This window comes from Phacochoerus africanus, chromosome X, assembly GCF_016906955.1.
Source record: "Phacochoerus africanus isolate WHEZ1 chromosome X, ROS_Pafr_v1, whole genome shotgun sequence".
NCBI lineage: Eukaryota > Metazoa > Chordata > Mammalia > Artiodactyla > Suidae > Phacochoerus > Phacochoerus africanus.
In genome coordinates, this window is record NC_062560.1 from 103,513,247 (window position 1) to 103,530,632 (window position 17,386).

Sequence of the window (17,386 nt, forward strand, 5' to 3'; positions counted from 1 at the left end):
GGAAGATTTTATAGAAAATATCATCACTCAACTGAGTCAGTGTGCTATGGTGTTAATTTCTCATTGGATGGAGGATGGCAGTGAGTTTCCATATAAAGTGCAATCTTGGGTTTCATTTTCAGGGTGTAAACTGGCTGCCCTTTTCCCATCTGATTCTGTTCACAAGGAGATCCATGCTCAACATTTGTCCTAATCTATTATTCTATAACTTTTAGGGCTTACATTCTTAACCCTGTTCCATTTTTTACTTGTGTGGTTTTGAAATGTTTTAGCTTTCTGCACATTTTCTCTTCATCAAGTCTAAAAACTCCTTAAGGGACAGTAACATACATACTCATATCAATAACTATAGCATTGTTTTGATAGGCCCTCAAAAGCTTTTCCCTTAACAGATAATGCTCATGTTAAACCAATGAAAGAATGAGTAATTAGTGGTAAACTCAGAGATTTTTCTTGGAGACCACTAATTATCAGATAGCAATACATATTGGTTAATGTGTTGAGGAGTCACTATTGCAAAATGGAAAAAGGCACTGCTTTTAAAGCTAATAATTTTAATTCAAATTCAGTTACTTATTTGATAGCTTTATATCTGAACTATTTATAATCAATTGGGATTCATTTAGCTTCAGTGAAAGAAGTCAACTTGAAAAAAATTTCTCACTATATATGTGAGAAATCCAGTGGTAGGGTTGGGCTTTGGGCATAGTCTGATCCAAAAATTCAAGTGCAGAAATCCAGATTGTCTCTCTGTTCCTCCTCCTACTCTTCCAATCCTCCAGTCCAATCTAGTGACTATACCCCTTTTGGATCACTTTATTCTTTAGCTGACATTCTCCATGGGATTGCAGATTCTAACCCTTTAGGCTTATAACCTGAGTTACTACTCTCTTCCAATGGAAGAGAGTTGTCGTAGCCAAAAGTTCCATAAAATGTCCTGGAATTAAGTTTCATTGGGCCAAATGTCCATCCCTGACCCAGTCTCTGAGACTAGAGGGGTAGAATATGCCTATTAAACAAGCCTAGGTCACATGCTCATCCCTGGAGCTGAGGGTGGAGTGGTGTCAGTCTATAAGAATGTTGTGATTAGAGTGGGGAAGTAGTGGTACTACCTACAACAATAGGAGTCCTGTTATCAAAAGGGCAATGAATCCAGATCAGGACGAAAGAGTGGGTATCAACTTTAAAAGATTTCTTAACATAGAACTTTTAGCAGGTGTTCAAATGTTTTGTAAATGACTGAATGTTTGAGAGACTTTTTTTTTTTAAAGAAAAATGTATGATAAACTATCTATGGTAATCTGTCATCATCCTTCTGACTTTGAAAGGTTATAAGTGTTCAATGGAATGATGTCTAAAATGCTAAGAGCAATTTCTTACACATTATTCTTGGTATTATATGGTTTTTACATCAACTTGTATTTAGAAGAATGGTCATTAAGTGAATTATCAGGCCCTGATGGCTAATTATTTTTACATTTAAAGTCTTATATTAAAAAAATACAGTTTTTAAAAGTAGTCATTCTTCCTCAGTTGATTCAAACATGCTCAAATAGACCAACTACCTTGATTAATGAATGCAACATATAACTTTAAATTCAGTATACCCTTGGGAGTTTCCTGGTGGCTCAGCCAGTTAATGATCCGGCATTGTCACTGTTGCAGCTCTGGTTACAGCTGTGGTGCAGGTTTGATCCTTGGCCAGGGAACTTCCACATGCCATAGACAAGGCAAATAAATCAATAAATTCAATGTATTCTGCATAGAAGACCTTATTTTTCAGAGGCACACCTGTATATCCTTTCTGCAAAGTCTTTCATTTATTTTATTTAGTGAATATCAAAAGAAAACTGCTTGTATACTGGTACCAAGGACTTCAGTAGGTGTTCCTGATGCCATACTTCATAATTGTGATGTTGCACTGAATGTTCAAATAACTTGTCAAAAATATATGCCCATGCTGAGGACCTTGTTTCAGTGCTCATTCTTAAATATTTGATGCCAGAGCCTCTCCTTGGAATAAATGTAGCCTGCCATTATGTGCATAATTGAAACATGGTCATTGTTTTACCCTTTGGATTGATGTAAATACAGAATACTGCTCTCCTCTATGAAATGTGTTATCTGTATCTTTCTCATATAGCTAGTGAGTGGAAGTGTCATTCTTGATCTCTTTTCCATAAGGCATGAGCTTGGAGAATTCTAGGCTCGAGAATAGACTTATCTATTTTTCGACTATTTTTCCCAGTATTACTTTTAACCAAGGGAATATATTGGGAGATAGGTGATGGAGTTGAAATCCAGGCTTTAGTCACATAAGAAATTGAAGGATGATATGCCCAAATAAGATTTGAACTTTTAAATATGATTCATTTGCACTGTTCTGTAACCAGCTAACCTAACTACAGACTTTGGATGTTGTAGTTACATACCCTTTTACTATCATAGAAGTGAAAATGAATGAGGTCTATAAAGAAAGGCAAAGAACAAGTGTACTTTCCATGCCAATGGGACTGAGTTGTAGTTTGTTCAATTAAAAGATATGGTGCTATCATTCTTGGAAGTTATCACCTTCTAATATATTACATATTTCAATGACTTAATTGTTTATTATCTGTCACTCTCACTAGAATTCCAGCTCCATGAAATCACATAGTTTCATCTGTGCAATTCACAACTGGTTCCTCAACTCTTGAAATGGTACCTAACACACAGTAGGTGCTCAGTGAATATTTTCTTAATGAATTCTAATTGACCTTATTTTCCAAGTTGGGGGGGGGGCATTCTTAGAGAGATGTCCATGGCTGAGACGGGCTGATATTTGGAATATAAGTCCATGGCAGAGATAAAAATATATAGGTTATCTTCAAAGAAATTTTAGATGAAGGCACAAGATCAAAAGTAAGATTCTATAAACCTGATGGAACTAGAGACTCTCATACTGAGTGAAATGTCAGAGACAAATTCCATATGATATCACTTATAATTGGAATCTAATATACAGCACAAAGGAACATTTCCACAGAAAAGAAAATAATAGATTTGGAGAATAGACTTGTGGCTGCTCAGGGGGAGAGGGAGGGAATGGGAGGGATTGGGAGCTTGGGGTTAACGGATGCAAACTATTGCTCTTGGAAAGAGATCCTGTTGTGTAGCATTGAGAACTATGTCTAGATACTTACATCGCAACACAACAATGGGAAGAAAAAGTATGTATACATGTATGTGTAACTTGGTCCCCATGCTGTACTGCGGGAAAAAGAAAAAAGATTCTATAAACCTAACATAGATTCTTGACTAATGCTTATGGGATAGAGTTGTTACAATGGACCCCCATCGCCTTGAAATGTTATCTTTTTGCTACTTTGGGAAATGTCTTTTCAACTCTCATTCTCTCAGAAATATACAGTGAAGCTTCCAGAGGGTATGTAATATGTGATAATATCATCATTCTGTCAGCTGATAGAAAGTATGCTTATGTATTCAAGTATTCTGGTGTTCATAAAATTTTTAATAATTTTAATACTATAATGATACATGTAGGGCATGCAAAGAAAAACTCTTTGGGGTTTTCAATAATTATAAGAGTATAAGGGGCTTCTATGACCAGAAAGTTTGAAAACTGCTGCTATATAACTAGTAACACCTCAGCTTCTCCATTCCCCTCTATCTCTCCTCTCCTTTGACTCTACTTTGCAGTTTTACTGAAATACAAATTATCTAAGTGTGCCTTAATTTATATTACCCCAGCTGCCTGTGTACTTGGCTTTTCTAGAATGTCCTTTCCCTTCTTTACTTGAGGAACTTCTAATGATTCTTAAAATTAGGAGAATTTCAGTTCAAACATTAGCTCCTCTATGAAGCTCTATAAGAATTGCCCTGACAGACATAGGTACTTGATTCATTATGGCAAGTTAACGCTATTTGCATTCATCAATTATATCATGTATGATACTTAGAAAATGACTTACAATCAAAATGGCAGAATATGCATTTTCTACTATCTCCCCCAAAGAACATCAATTTTGACAATGACCTTATAGATGAGAGTTCCTTAGTGGAAGTCTTGGCCTCTAGGAGATTGGAGTAAAAAAAAAATCTGAGATTGAACACACTGAAGAGGGTAAGAGGAACAGTTTTGCTTTACCTGTCTCACCCCTTCCCAGATGCAGCATAGGTCAGTGTCAAAAGAGACGTTCATAGTCCATGATTTCTCTCATAGGGGAAAATGAAAGCATGTGAGTGAGTGCCCGGGTTCTCCAGCTATGCAGAATGCTGCCAGAGAGATCCACTTTTCCCCACCCCATCCAGAATAATGAGGGTATGCTGCATGACTGAGGGATGGGGAGCATCTGGGAGAACCGCAGCCAGAGATCTGGGAGGGCATCAGAGGGATGCAGATATCACTAATCACTTTGCAGTTTCCATCAGGAAGCCTGCCCATTTGCCACTGGGGAATACCTTGTCTACATATTTCCCCCACTGACCCGTGGACACCCCCAATGCTTTGTGCACCTTACCCACACATCCTCCTTTGTCTTGCAGCTAGCTCCCTGTGAAAGTCCCCAAAGGTGGCAAAGGTGAACTTGTGCTAATGACTAGTGAGCACATCAGAAAGCCAGGACAACTGTGTGGGAATAGGAGACAGCACATAGACTTGAGCATGCAGCAGTGCCCTAGGGAAAGCAAATAGGAGGCTGTCAGCACCTGGTATAGCTTTGCAGAATTGAGAGAAGGCATACAATCTTCAGAATTTCTCCAAGAGGGAACAAAATTGTGGAGCAGGAGTATTCATAGAAATAGTCTGAGAAAGTCTCAGAATCCCTAACAGGGCTGACTTAAGGCACATTGTCAAACCTTTAGGTACCCTAGGAAAAAAAGAAGACTCAATCAGAAATTAAAGTGGAGACATTACAACTAATATCACAGAAATACTAAGAATCATAAGAAACTACTACAAACAATTATATACCAACAAATTGCATAACCTAGAAGAGATGAATACATTCCTAGAAATATACAACCTACTAAGGCTGAATCATGAAGAAATAGAAAATCTGAAAAGACTAATAATAAGTAAGGAAACAGAATTAGTAATCAAATAACACCCAACAAAGAAAAGCCCAAGACCCCATGATTTCACTGTTGAATTTCAACAAGCATTTAAAGAATTAACACCAAACCTTCTCAGATGCTTCCTAAAAAATTGAAGAGAGAATACTCTGAAACTCATTTTGCAATGCCTGGATTACCCTGGTACCAAAGCTAGATAAGGGCACTACATAAAAAGAAAATGACAAGCTAATAACCCTGATGAATATAGATGCAAGAATTCTCAACCAAATACCGTCAAACTAAATTTAACAGCATGTTAGTGTTGTTAAACATAATTAAATGGGACTTATTCCAGGGATGCAAGAATGTTTTAACATACGCAAATAAATAAATATCAACAGAATGAAAGATAAAAATCATATGATTATCTCAATAGATAGAGAAAAAGCATTTGATAGAATTCACCATCCTTTCATGAGAAAAACTCTCAACAAACTGTACATAGAAGGAATGTACATAATAAAAGCCATGTATGACAAGACCACAGCTAATATCATAGTCAACAGTGAAAGGCTGAAGGCTTTTCCTTTAAGGCTAGGGGACAAGATGAGGATGCCCACTCTTGCCATTTCTATCTAACATAGTACTGGCAGTCCTGGATAGAGCAATTAGGCAAGAAAAATAAATTAAAAGCTCTCAAAACAGAAGGGAAGAAACAGTTTTTCTATTTCAAAATTATTTCTGCAGATAATGACTCAATGTACAAAAATCAATTGTTTCTATATACTAACAATAATATGAAAAAGAAAAAACAATTCCATTTAGAATAGCATCAAAAACAATAAAATACTTAGAAGTGAATTTAACCAATGTGGTTAAAAAACTGTACACTGAAACTGTAAGACATTAATGAAAGCAATTGAAGAAGATCCAAATAAATGGAAAGTTAACTGAGCTCATGAGTCAGAAGAATTAATATTGTAAAAATCTGTACTACTTATAGCCATCTATAGATTCACTGTAATTCCTATCAAAATTCCAGTGGCACTTTTCATAGAAATAGAAAACAATTCTAAAATTTGTTTGGAACTACAAAATACCTGCAATAACTAAAGTAATCCTTAGAACAATAAAGCTGGAGGCAACATATGTCCTGATTTCCAGCCCAACTGTATTACAAAGCTATTTTGATCAAAACTGTATGACACTGGCATAAAAGAAGACTTATGGACCAATGGAACATAATTGAGAGCACATAAATAAATAGCCATTTCTATCCAACATAGTACTGTCAAGTAATAATTGACAAGGAAGCCAAGAATGGGGAAACTCTCTTCACAAAATGATTTTGGGAAAACTGGATATTCACTTGCAGAAGATTTAAATTAGATCCATGTCTTATTCCACCTAAAAAATAAATTTAAAACGAACTTAAATACAAGAGATAACATCATAAAAGTCCTAGAAGAAAACATAAGAAAAATCTCCTTGACTTTGTTCTTGACAATGATTTTTTTTAGATAGGACACCAAAACCTAAGCAATGAAAGCAAAAATAAGTGGGACTACATCAAGCTAAAAAGGTCCTGCAAGGCAAAATAAACACTTAACAAAATGAAAAAATAACCTATAGAATGGGAGAAAATATTTGTGAACCACATTTCTGATAAGTGATATTTGCAAAATATATAAAAAGTTAATACAATGAAATAGCAAAAAACCAACTAATCCTATTAAATAATGGACGATGGAATTGAATAAACTTTTCTCCCACCCAAAATGGGGCATACAAACAGTGATCAGGTATACAAAATAATGCTCATCATCACTGACCATTAGGGTAATGAAAGTCAAAACCACAGTGAGATACCACCTCATACCTCTTAGAAAGTCTGTAATTGAGAATACCAGCTAAAAAATGCTGGTGCAGGTGTGAAGAAAGTGGAACCATAGTATACTGTTGGTGAGAATGTAAATTGGTGCAGCCACTCTGGAAAACAATAGGGAGGTTACTCAAAAAATTAAAGACAGAACTATCAGATGATCTAGCAATCCCGCTTCTGAGTACAGTTGGCCCTCTGTGGCTCCATGGTTGTGGGTGGAAAATATTTGAAAAACTTCTTTTTTCCCAGAATGTTTCAAAAGGCCACACTTGAATTCATGTGTGCTGGCAACTAATTAATAGTATTTACAACTATTCACATAACGTTCATATTGTCTTAGGTATTACAAGTAATTTAGGGATGATTTAAAGTATACTGGCAGATGTGTGTCAGTTGTATGCAAATATTATGCCATTTTATAGAAAGTACTTGAACATCCTTGGACTTTGGTATCCTAGAATCATTCCCCTGTGGATACCAAGGAACAACTTTGGTTGTATATGTATATATACAATGGAATATTACTCAGCCATGAAAGCAGGAAATCCTCCCATTTGCAACAACATGCATGGACTTTGAGGGCATTTTTCTAAGTGAAATGAGAGAAGGAGAAATATGGCATTGTCTTACTTATATTTGGAATCTAAAAAAAAGCAAAACCAAAGAAACAGAGAGTAGAATGGTGTTTGCCATAGGATAGAGGGAAATGTGGAGATGTTGATCAGAGTACAAACTTCAGTTATAAGTTCTGGGAACCGTGATGTACAGCATAATGACTATAGTTAACAATACTGTATTATATACTTGAGAGTTGCTCAAAAAGTAGGTCTTGAATGTTTTCACCACGAAAACCCTAAATGGTAAGTATGTAAGGTGATGATGTGTTAACTAACCTTATTGTGGTAATCATTACATAATATGTGTATCAAATCATTTTGTACACTTTAGAGTTACATGGTTTTATTTTACTTATGTTCCAGTAAAGCTGGGGAAAAAATTAAATGACTTTTTTTGTATATGTTAGTCTCCCAAACAAATTTATTGAGAGTGTGAACATTCTTTTAAGCATGTTTTCCCCCCAAGGAGTTAGTATATTGGTTAGTACACAGTAAACATTTCTTGAATTAATAAAATAATCCTATCTGACAATTTATTGAGCACTTACATGCAGGTATTGTTCTATGAACTATAGTAGTATTATCTTATTTAATCCTAACCACAACCTTGTGAGCTAAGTACCATTTTCATGTAAAGGGGTTAAAATAATACCTGGCATATGACAAGGCTCAGTAAATGTTAACTATTAATAATTATTATCATGATCATAATCATCCCCAAAGTACATGAAAAAAATGAGGTGCAGGTAAGTTAGATAACTTGTCCAAAGTCACACAGATAGTGAAGTGGCAGAACTAGCTTGAATCCTAGAATTTTAATTCCAGTACTCAGGCACTGAACTACTACTCTTATACTGCTTAATTAATAGTGGCAGTGGAAAAACACATGGATATATCCTCATGGTTTGGCTGGTTCAAAATTAATTAAATTTATTTCTCAAGAAAATACCACAGCCTCTTTAACCAGAAAATGATAAAAAAATTCATTAAGATTTGGCAAGGTGATGAATAGTTGATACATTATAGAGAAGAGAGTGATATTGTGAGAGGAATTTATCACAACAGTATCAGCTGAAATCTAATTTTCTGGCCATTTGCAATAGAATCTGACAAAAAGGTTAGATAGGAAATAGATAACCAGTTGCTTTATTTTAGGGGATAGGGAAATATATACATGCTATTCCCTACCTGTTCCCCAGTAAGCATGGGCAGTAGCTGGCTCTTGTGGAAGATCAGCCTAAGAAGCAAGATAAAAAGACAAATTGAGCAGAGGAGATTGAGTTTGGGCCAAGAACTTCTCTTTAGACTTTGCTGGGCTCTGTGCTTGTAAATGAGCTTCAGAAGTACCTTTGTCAGTAGGACAATCAAGTCATACCAGGCCTGAAAGGCATGTATGTATAACATATGAACAGGGAATTAGCAATAATTATATGTTGTATATGTATGTTTCAGTGGTTTTCAAACTGTTCTTCAGAGCTATAGAGGTTTTTGAAAACACCCAAAAGCAGTCAAAGGGGAGGGGTGAATGATCAGCACTTCAGACCACCTACTTCCATATTCAGTACGTCATCTCCACCTTAATCCTCTTACATATTGGACTTCTACATGACATTTCAGTTGACCAGAATGATCTGTCTGCAGCTAAAGTTATTTTCAAAATCATTTAGCTTTAGTCACTAAGCACTTGAACATAATTTCTCAGTAATTGTCTTAGCTATCTTGTTTTATAGTTGAGAAAGCAGAAGATGAGAGAATTGAGGTAATTTGCCTGGGATCACAAACTAGTGAATTGTGGAGCTGGGACTCACACTGTTTTTAATTCCAAGTCTAGTTCTCTTTCTATTTCACTAATTATGACTACTTTTGGGGTGCTATATATGTCTGTGTATATATATATATATAATATATATATATATATACACATATACATATTTTATAAGTTTATTGATTTAAGCATAATTAACAAAATCATATATATATAAAAGGTATACAGTGTGATGATTTGATATATATATATACACATCTTGAAGGGATTACCTTCAGGTTAATTAACACATATATCACCTTACATAGTTAACTTTTTTGTGTGAGTATGCCCAAGATATACTCTTAGCATTTTTCAGTACTATTGTTGATACACTACTTATCAACAATAGTCTCTATGCCATACATTTAGCTCCTCAAAAGTTATTCATCTTATAACTAAGAATTTGTACCCTTTTACCAACCTCTCCATATTTCTCCCACCTGTTAGCCCCTGACAACCATCATTCTCTGTTTCTATGAGTTTAGCTGTTTTTTTTTTTTTTTTTCAATTTGACATGTAAGTGGAATCATGTAGTGTTTGTCTTTCTCTATCTGGCTTATTTTATGTAGCATAATGCCCTCACAAGTTTATCCATGATGTTGCAAATGATAGGATTTCCTTATTTTTGAAGGCTGAACTTTATTCCATTGTATCATATGCCAAAAATACACACATTTTCTTTATCCTTTTATCCTTAGATGGGCACTTAGGTTGTTTCCATATCTTGGCTGTTGTGAATTTATTGCAAAAACATGGGGTTGCAGATAGATCTTTGATCTAGTGGTTTCATTTCCTTCAGATATATACTCAGAAGTGGGATTCCTGAATCATATGGTAGTTCTATTTTAAATTTCTTGCAGAACCTCCATATTGGTTTCTATAGTGGCTGCACCAAGTTCCATGCCCACCAACAGTGTACGTAAGTTTTCTTTTCTCCACATCCTCACCAGCTTTTGTTATCTCTTGTCTTTTTGGTAACAGTCATCCTAACAGATGTGAGGTGACATTTTCATTGTGTTTTGATTTGCATTTCTTTGGTGATTAGTGATGTTGAGGATCTTTTCATATACCTGTTGGCCACTTGCATTTCTTCCTTGGGGATATGTCTATTCAGGTCATTTGCTCATTTTTTATTTGGGGGTTTGGTTTTGTTACTGTATTATATGAGTTTCTAATATATTTTGGGTATTAATTCCTTAGCAGATATATGGTTTGCAAATCTTAAATTCTATAGGTTACCTTTTTATTCTGTTGAGTTCCTTTGCTGAGCAGAAGCTTTTTTTTTTTTTTTTTTTTGGTGCTCTAAAATATTTTATTACTCAATGAATGTTATTACATTTATAGTTGTACCATGATCATCACAACCCAATTTTATAGCATTTCCATCCCAAATCCTCAGTGTATCCCCCCCACCCCTCAACCTGATGTAATAGTCCCACTTATTTATTTTTGCTTTTTTGCCCTTGCTTTTGGTATCAGATCTACAAAATCATTGCTAAGACCAGTGTCAGAGAACTTATTCCCTGTGTTTACTTCAAGAAGTTTCATGGTTTCAGTGTTACATTCAAATCTTGAATCCATTTTGAGTTGATTTTTGTGTATGTTATAAGATGGGGTCCAATTTCATTCTTTTGCAAGTGAATATCCATGTTTCCCAGTACTATTTTTGGAAGAAACTATCCTTTCCCTACTGTGGATTTTTGGTACTTTTGTCAAAAATTGATTTACCATATATTCATGGGTTTATTTCTGGGCTTTTGATTCTGTTGTATTTATCTAAGTATCTGTTTTTATGCCAGTGCCATTTGACCTTCTAGTGAAGAATGGATGTAAGGACTCAGGGAAAGATCATAAAGCCAAGTCTTGGCCCCAGAATAGACTTCTATTGACTCCTATCACCGTATCTACCTACCTACCTACCTACCAGAATCTGTACTCATGTTTTCTGCCTTCTTGCTAGCTTGAATAGATGAATTTCGTGTTCTCTTAACAAAACTAGTCTTTTCAATTTTGCACTAGATCACAACCCTTTTTATGTCAGAAGTTCTCTCTTCCCTCTCTATATCATCAAATTTTTTTTTCCTTCTTGGTTATTCCTTTCAGCATACACATTTGCTTTCTCCCATCTTAAACCAATCTCTTGAATCTACTCTCCTGTGCTCCACCACTTTCCATCTCTTTACTCTGTCTTTTGCTGCAAAACTCCATAAGGTTGTCTACACTTGGAGTCTAAATCCTTTTTTAAATCCTTTTCTTTGTCTTTTGAACCCATGTCAATCAGACTTTTTCCACCATGAATCCACTGATATAATTTCTGGAAAGGTCATCGGTCACCTTTATCTTGACACGTAGAAAAGTGAATTCTCTTCCCTCATCTTACTTGTTTTAGTAGGAGCAATATATTCTTCTTTTTTTTTGTTTTGCTTTTTAGGGCAACACCCGTGGCATACGGAGCTTCCCAGGCTAGGGGTCCAATCGGAGCTACAGCTGCTGGCCTACACCACAGCCACAGCCGCTCAGGATCCAAGCCACATCTGCGACCGACACCACAGCTCACAGCAACACCGGATCCCTGACTGAGTGAGGTCAGGGGTCGAACCCACAACCTCATGGTTCCTAGTCGGATTCGTTTCCGCTGCGCCACCACGGGAACTCCAATATATTCTTCTTGAAATACTTCTATCACTTGGCTTCCAAGAAATCAAATACACTTTGTCCCCCTTCCTCAGCACCTCATTGACCATCCCCCCCCCTCCTTTGCTTATCTTATCTATCCTCTTCTTCATGACCTCATAATATAGGAGTGCCCAGGAGCTTAGTCTTGGGTCCTCTTCTCTATTTACACCCATTCCCTTAGTGATATCATTTAGCCTCACATCTTTAACTACCATCTATAGGCCAAGGACATCAATGTTTCCTTTTTCAGTCTAGACCTCTGTGCCAAATTCCAGACTTTTATATTCAACTCCTTATCCAATGTTTCTGCTTTGATAGCTCATAGGCATTTCAAATCTAACATGTCCAGAACTGGACTCCTAATACTTCCAATATCTTTGTGCTTTCATTAAATAGCAAATCCCATTTACTCATTCACTTATTTGGATGAATAACTTACACACTTTCTCAACTCTTCTTTAACAGACACATTTAATCCTTCAGGTGACACTGTTTGCCTTACGTTCAAAATATAACCAGAATCTAACTACTTCTATCTTCACTGCTATCATTGTTGCCAGAACCACCATCTTCTCTCACCTAGATTTTTCAATAGGCTTCCATCTTGTCTTCCTGCTTTCATTCTGGTCACCCTATAATCTATTATGAATACAACAGCCAGAGTATCCTATTAAAACATAAGTTGAATAATATCACTCTTCTATTCAAAACCCTCAAATACTTTGCAGGGTGAAAACTAAAGTCCTGTAAAGCACCACTTGATGTACTCCCATGTATGTCTCTGAATTCATCTTCTTCTCTGTCCTCATCTTTTATTCTTTTTCAGGCACACCAGCTGCCCTGCTCTGCCTTGAACACTTCAGTCATGATAGTTTTTGTATTTGCTGTTCCCTTTTCATAGAATATTCTTTCCCAAATATCTTAATGAAGATAAGATATTCACCCCATTTATGATTTTAATTCACCCTCTCCCCACACTTTTATTCCCTTTGCTTTCATGTTATTTCTTCATGTTATTTTTTATCACCTTGTAACATACTATATAACTTATTTGCATCATGTTTGATTTTTATTGTCTGTTTCTCCCAATCAGAATGTAAGTTCTAATGGCAGGGATTTTTGTTTGTTTTGATCAATGCTGTATCCCCAGCACTTAGAATAGTGCCTCACACATAGTAAGCACTCAGTAGATATTATATGAATGAATGAATTGGGGAAGGCAAATCAAAATAAGTTAAAGTGTTTAACAGAGTTTTGAATATTTTGGGGCACGTAACCAAGAGTAGTTAACTTTCTTTTAAACATATTATTCAGCATCAGTGTAAATAAGTGTCAGTTCACGTCATACCAACTGCTGAGAGTAAGTGGCACTAATATAGGGTGCTTGTGATGAGGCGAGACTTCCTAGAGGAGGCTACAAAACTCTGGGAGTTCTTAATCTGACTCTTTCACATCTTGTTTGATGGGTTTGGTTCTAGGATCTTTTTCTTCCTGTCAATGCTTCTGTTTCCCTATGTTTCTCTTGGGCCTGGCTAAATCCTGGAGACAAGAGTCTTTAGAGGTAGTTCTGTTTTGTGCCTCTTGCTGACAGAACTGTGAGCTCAAAATAGAACTGGAGAAGGGAAAGTCTGCTTTTCATTTCCTAATTTTCATCTTAGAGGCCTCTTTGCCCCTTTGTTAGTTCTAGGGACTGGGAAGTAAACCTACAACTTCATTTTTATTTCTAATATCTGTCCATGAATAACAAGGATATTAAAAGCTCTCTGATAAATAATAGGATATAAATTTGGCCTGCGGTTATTCCTGGTGAAAGAATCTCCTAAGCTGAAAGGACTGTTGTAAAATAATATTCTTTCTCTGGAGATAATGTAGGAGGATTTTTTTAGTTTCTGGAGGGTCTCTGCACTTGAGAGCCAAATGAAATACTCAGGGCTGTCAAAATGCCCAGTTTGGCCCTGAAAATATCCCATTCTCATGGGAGTGCTTAGTGTCTGAGTTTTAAGGAATAACAGAGATGATCAAGTTCACCTCACAGGGGAGTTTTGAAAGTAATGTTAGGCTGTTTTTTAGTTTTAAATCCTTAAAATGTTATGAAAATACACATCAAGGCAGGCTCAATGTTTTGGTAGTAATTCACTCATGTATATCCCATGTATAAGATAATGGAAGTATTGAGGTGAGTAAGCCTCACATCAGATCTCCTGTGTAGTATCCAACCTGATGATCAGCTGGGGCAGGAGTGAGAATTGCCCCTGGGGATAATGTTGCACAATGCACTATGATGAAATTGCTATTGTGTTCTAAAGTTGCAAACATCAACCATCATACCTAGTAGGATAGAGCTCTAGAAGGCTTAGAGATGCACATCAGACCCATAACTGCTATACTCCTGTATCAGAAACTACTGCTGTTACAATTGTGTAATGACAACAAATATTAGCACTAGATCTGTTGGCACTTGGATTTTGGCTCTGTTCCTGTTTGTTGAGATACATAAATTAAGATATACTTACTTTGAAATCATAGCAAATTATATTACTTGCTCTGCTAATTAATCACCTCAGGAAATCCACAGTCTTTTTACTCGAATCAAAACATTCAACCTCCCTAGAAGAGACTGGCATAAAGCTTCTTCTGCTTTACCTAGAAAGCATGCAATTTTATGTTTATTTTCCAAATCTAAGAACTAGAGTCCATTTTTTTTCCTAGCTGGCTCCATTCTAGGTACTGCTTATGTTTATGCTTTGAATGTACCAAGATTGCTTTAAAAATGGAGTTTTCTAATCTGTTTAGGATGATGGTGAAGGCAGTTAGGAAAAGTTTCCTATGTTGTAAGAATTTAGAGAATTTGGGTAGAAAGATATATGAAGATACATATATATAAGATATATATGTAATGATATATATCCCCTCTTCTTTGATAAGTTGTTATTTAGTCATTGTCAAAGGTGGTGATAGATTTCTCCTAGTATGGTAAGTATTCTCCCAGATCGCATGTCGCTTCATTTGTACCCAGTACCCAGGAGTTAGAGAATCTATAAAAGGACAGTTCCTTCCTCCTCTCATAGACTACAAGAGTAATATGTCATGAAATTATACCCTCTGACAGACATGAGAAGGGTTTACTCTCAAAAACACAACAAAAAAAGCAGTGTCAGAGTTCCTGTCATGGCTCAGTGGTTAATGAACCTGACTGGCATCCATGAGGATGCGAGTTTGATCCCTGGCCTTGCTCATTGGGTTAAGGATTTGGCGTTGCCTTGAGCTGTGGTGTAGGTTGCAGATGCAACTCGGATCCCTTGCTGTGGCTGTGGCTGGTGGCTACAGCTCCAATTTGACCCCTAGCCTGGGAACCTCCATATGCCACGGGAGTAGCCCTAGAAAAGGAAAAAAGAAAAAAAAGAAGCAGTATTTGGTATAGTAGTTGATAATAAGAGGTGTTTAATAAGTTCTTATTGAGTGAATGAAGTAATATGGTTAAATCAAACATTTACTGAGTTCCTATCAGTGATTGTTAACTATGCAGTTGGTTCTTTATTTACCAGAGAAGAACTACACATTGAGGCTGTTTTTCCTTGGATTGGGAAGACAAACCCATAATAGGGCTTAAAAATAATTATAAAATAGAGTAGTACAAATTGAACGATTGACTGATTCAAGGCCTATATAAGTCAGGCTGAATATTTGGGATCATGCAGAGAATGCATATACGTATCTATAGGATTTGGGGGCTTAGTAGTTGAATCTTTGGCCAATGATTTTTATAATATCATTTGCTGAATCTCTCAGATATGACATAAGAAATCAAAAAAAATGGAAAAAATGGTATAGTAGTCTTCATTCCTGATAGCATTAACCCATCCATAATTGTTCTCCTCAATCCCAACACACTGATAAGTATATGAATGTGTACATGCATGTATTTATCGGACCTTTTGCCATAAGCCAGACTTATATAAACTGTTCCTCAATTGGCATTTTCCTCCTCTATTACCAATGCTATATTTAAATACATTCTTATATCATTTTGTGCCTAAATGATTGCAGAATACCTAAAACCTGCCTTGTTGTAGGTCCTGTTCACATGAAATGTTTTCGGTTGTGTCTCATTGGCAATTCCGATGATTTGGAACTGTATTGATACGTGTAGATCCTTACTAATGGAAATTTGGATTATCTTCAAACTTTCTTTTCCAAAAATTCTACAATGAGAATTTCTATACATGTGCAGAAATGGGAGAGTCTTTAGGGTATTTATGTAGAATTGGAATAGCTGGGTCAGGTATTCATGTCTTCAATTTTACTAGCTATATCTGTCTCTCCACATATATCACTGTCAGTTTACCCCCACCCCAGGTAAGCATTTATTTTTCTCTCCATCCAATACTTGTATTATCATTTTCTTTTTTATCAATATGAATTTTTGTCTTTTTCAAGAAATTGCTACCTGCCACAATGTTATAGTTATTCTCCTATAATTATGTGTTCATGATGTGTACTAGGGCTCAAATTTTATATTTTCTATATGTGTAACCATAGTCCTACTTGAATTTAATAAGTAGCCCATCTTCTCTCCATTAATTTGTGATGCTTTTTTATCCTAAACCCCATTTTCATATGTACTTGCATCTACTTCTGCTCTCTCTCTTTTTTTGTTCCCATTATTCTATTTGCCTACCCTGGGACAATATCACATTGATTTATGGAGCATTATAGTAAATCATGATGTATTATAGAGCTTTGTATTTACTCCTTGTTCTTCTTCAAAATTGTGATTTGGCTAATCCCTTATAAAGTCAGCTTCTCAAGTTTCAGGAGAAATTCTACTGATGATTTTAAGCTGGTGTAGCATTAATTTTACAAATTAATTTGGGAGGGAGAGATATCACTTCATGGTATTGAATATTTCCATCAATGAATATTGTACGACTTTCAAGGTATTAAATCTTAAAACAACATATTTATTCTTCTCCTAAACAATTCAAGGAGTTTATAACAGTTTAACACCAATCAACTCCTCCCATTGCTTTTGTAATAGTCATTTGATTATTTTAACTTCACTTTATTTTTAACTATAATTGGTCATTATTGTGTGTATTGTTTGTAGCTAGTTTTATTTTACACTGACTCTTATTTTTAACCTTTTATTTCTTTATTATTACTTTACTTTTTGTATTTTACTCCTTCCCATTGGATGTTTCCTTTCTTACTTAATTGCATTCTTTAGTAGTTTTCCCGGAGAATATCTATGGGTAGCAAAATGAAGATTTCCTTGTCTGAATGTCTAGATTTAATGTGTAGGTGTTGGTTTATTTTTTATTCTCTTAGTATACTTCAAATATGATTTTA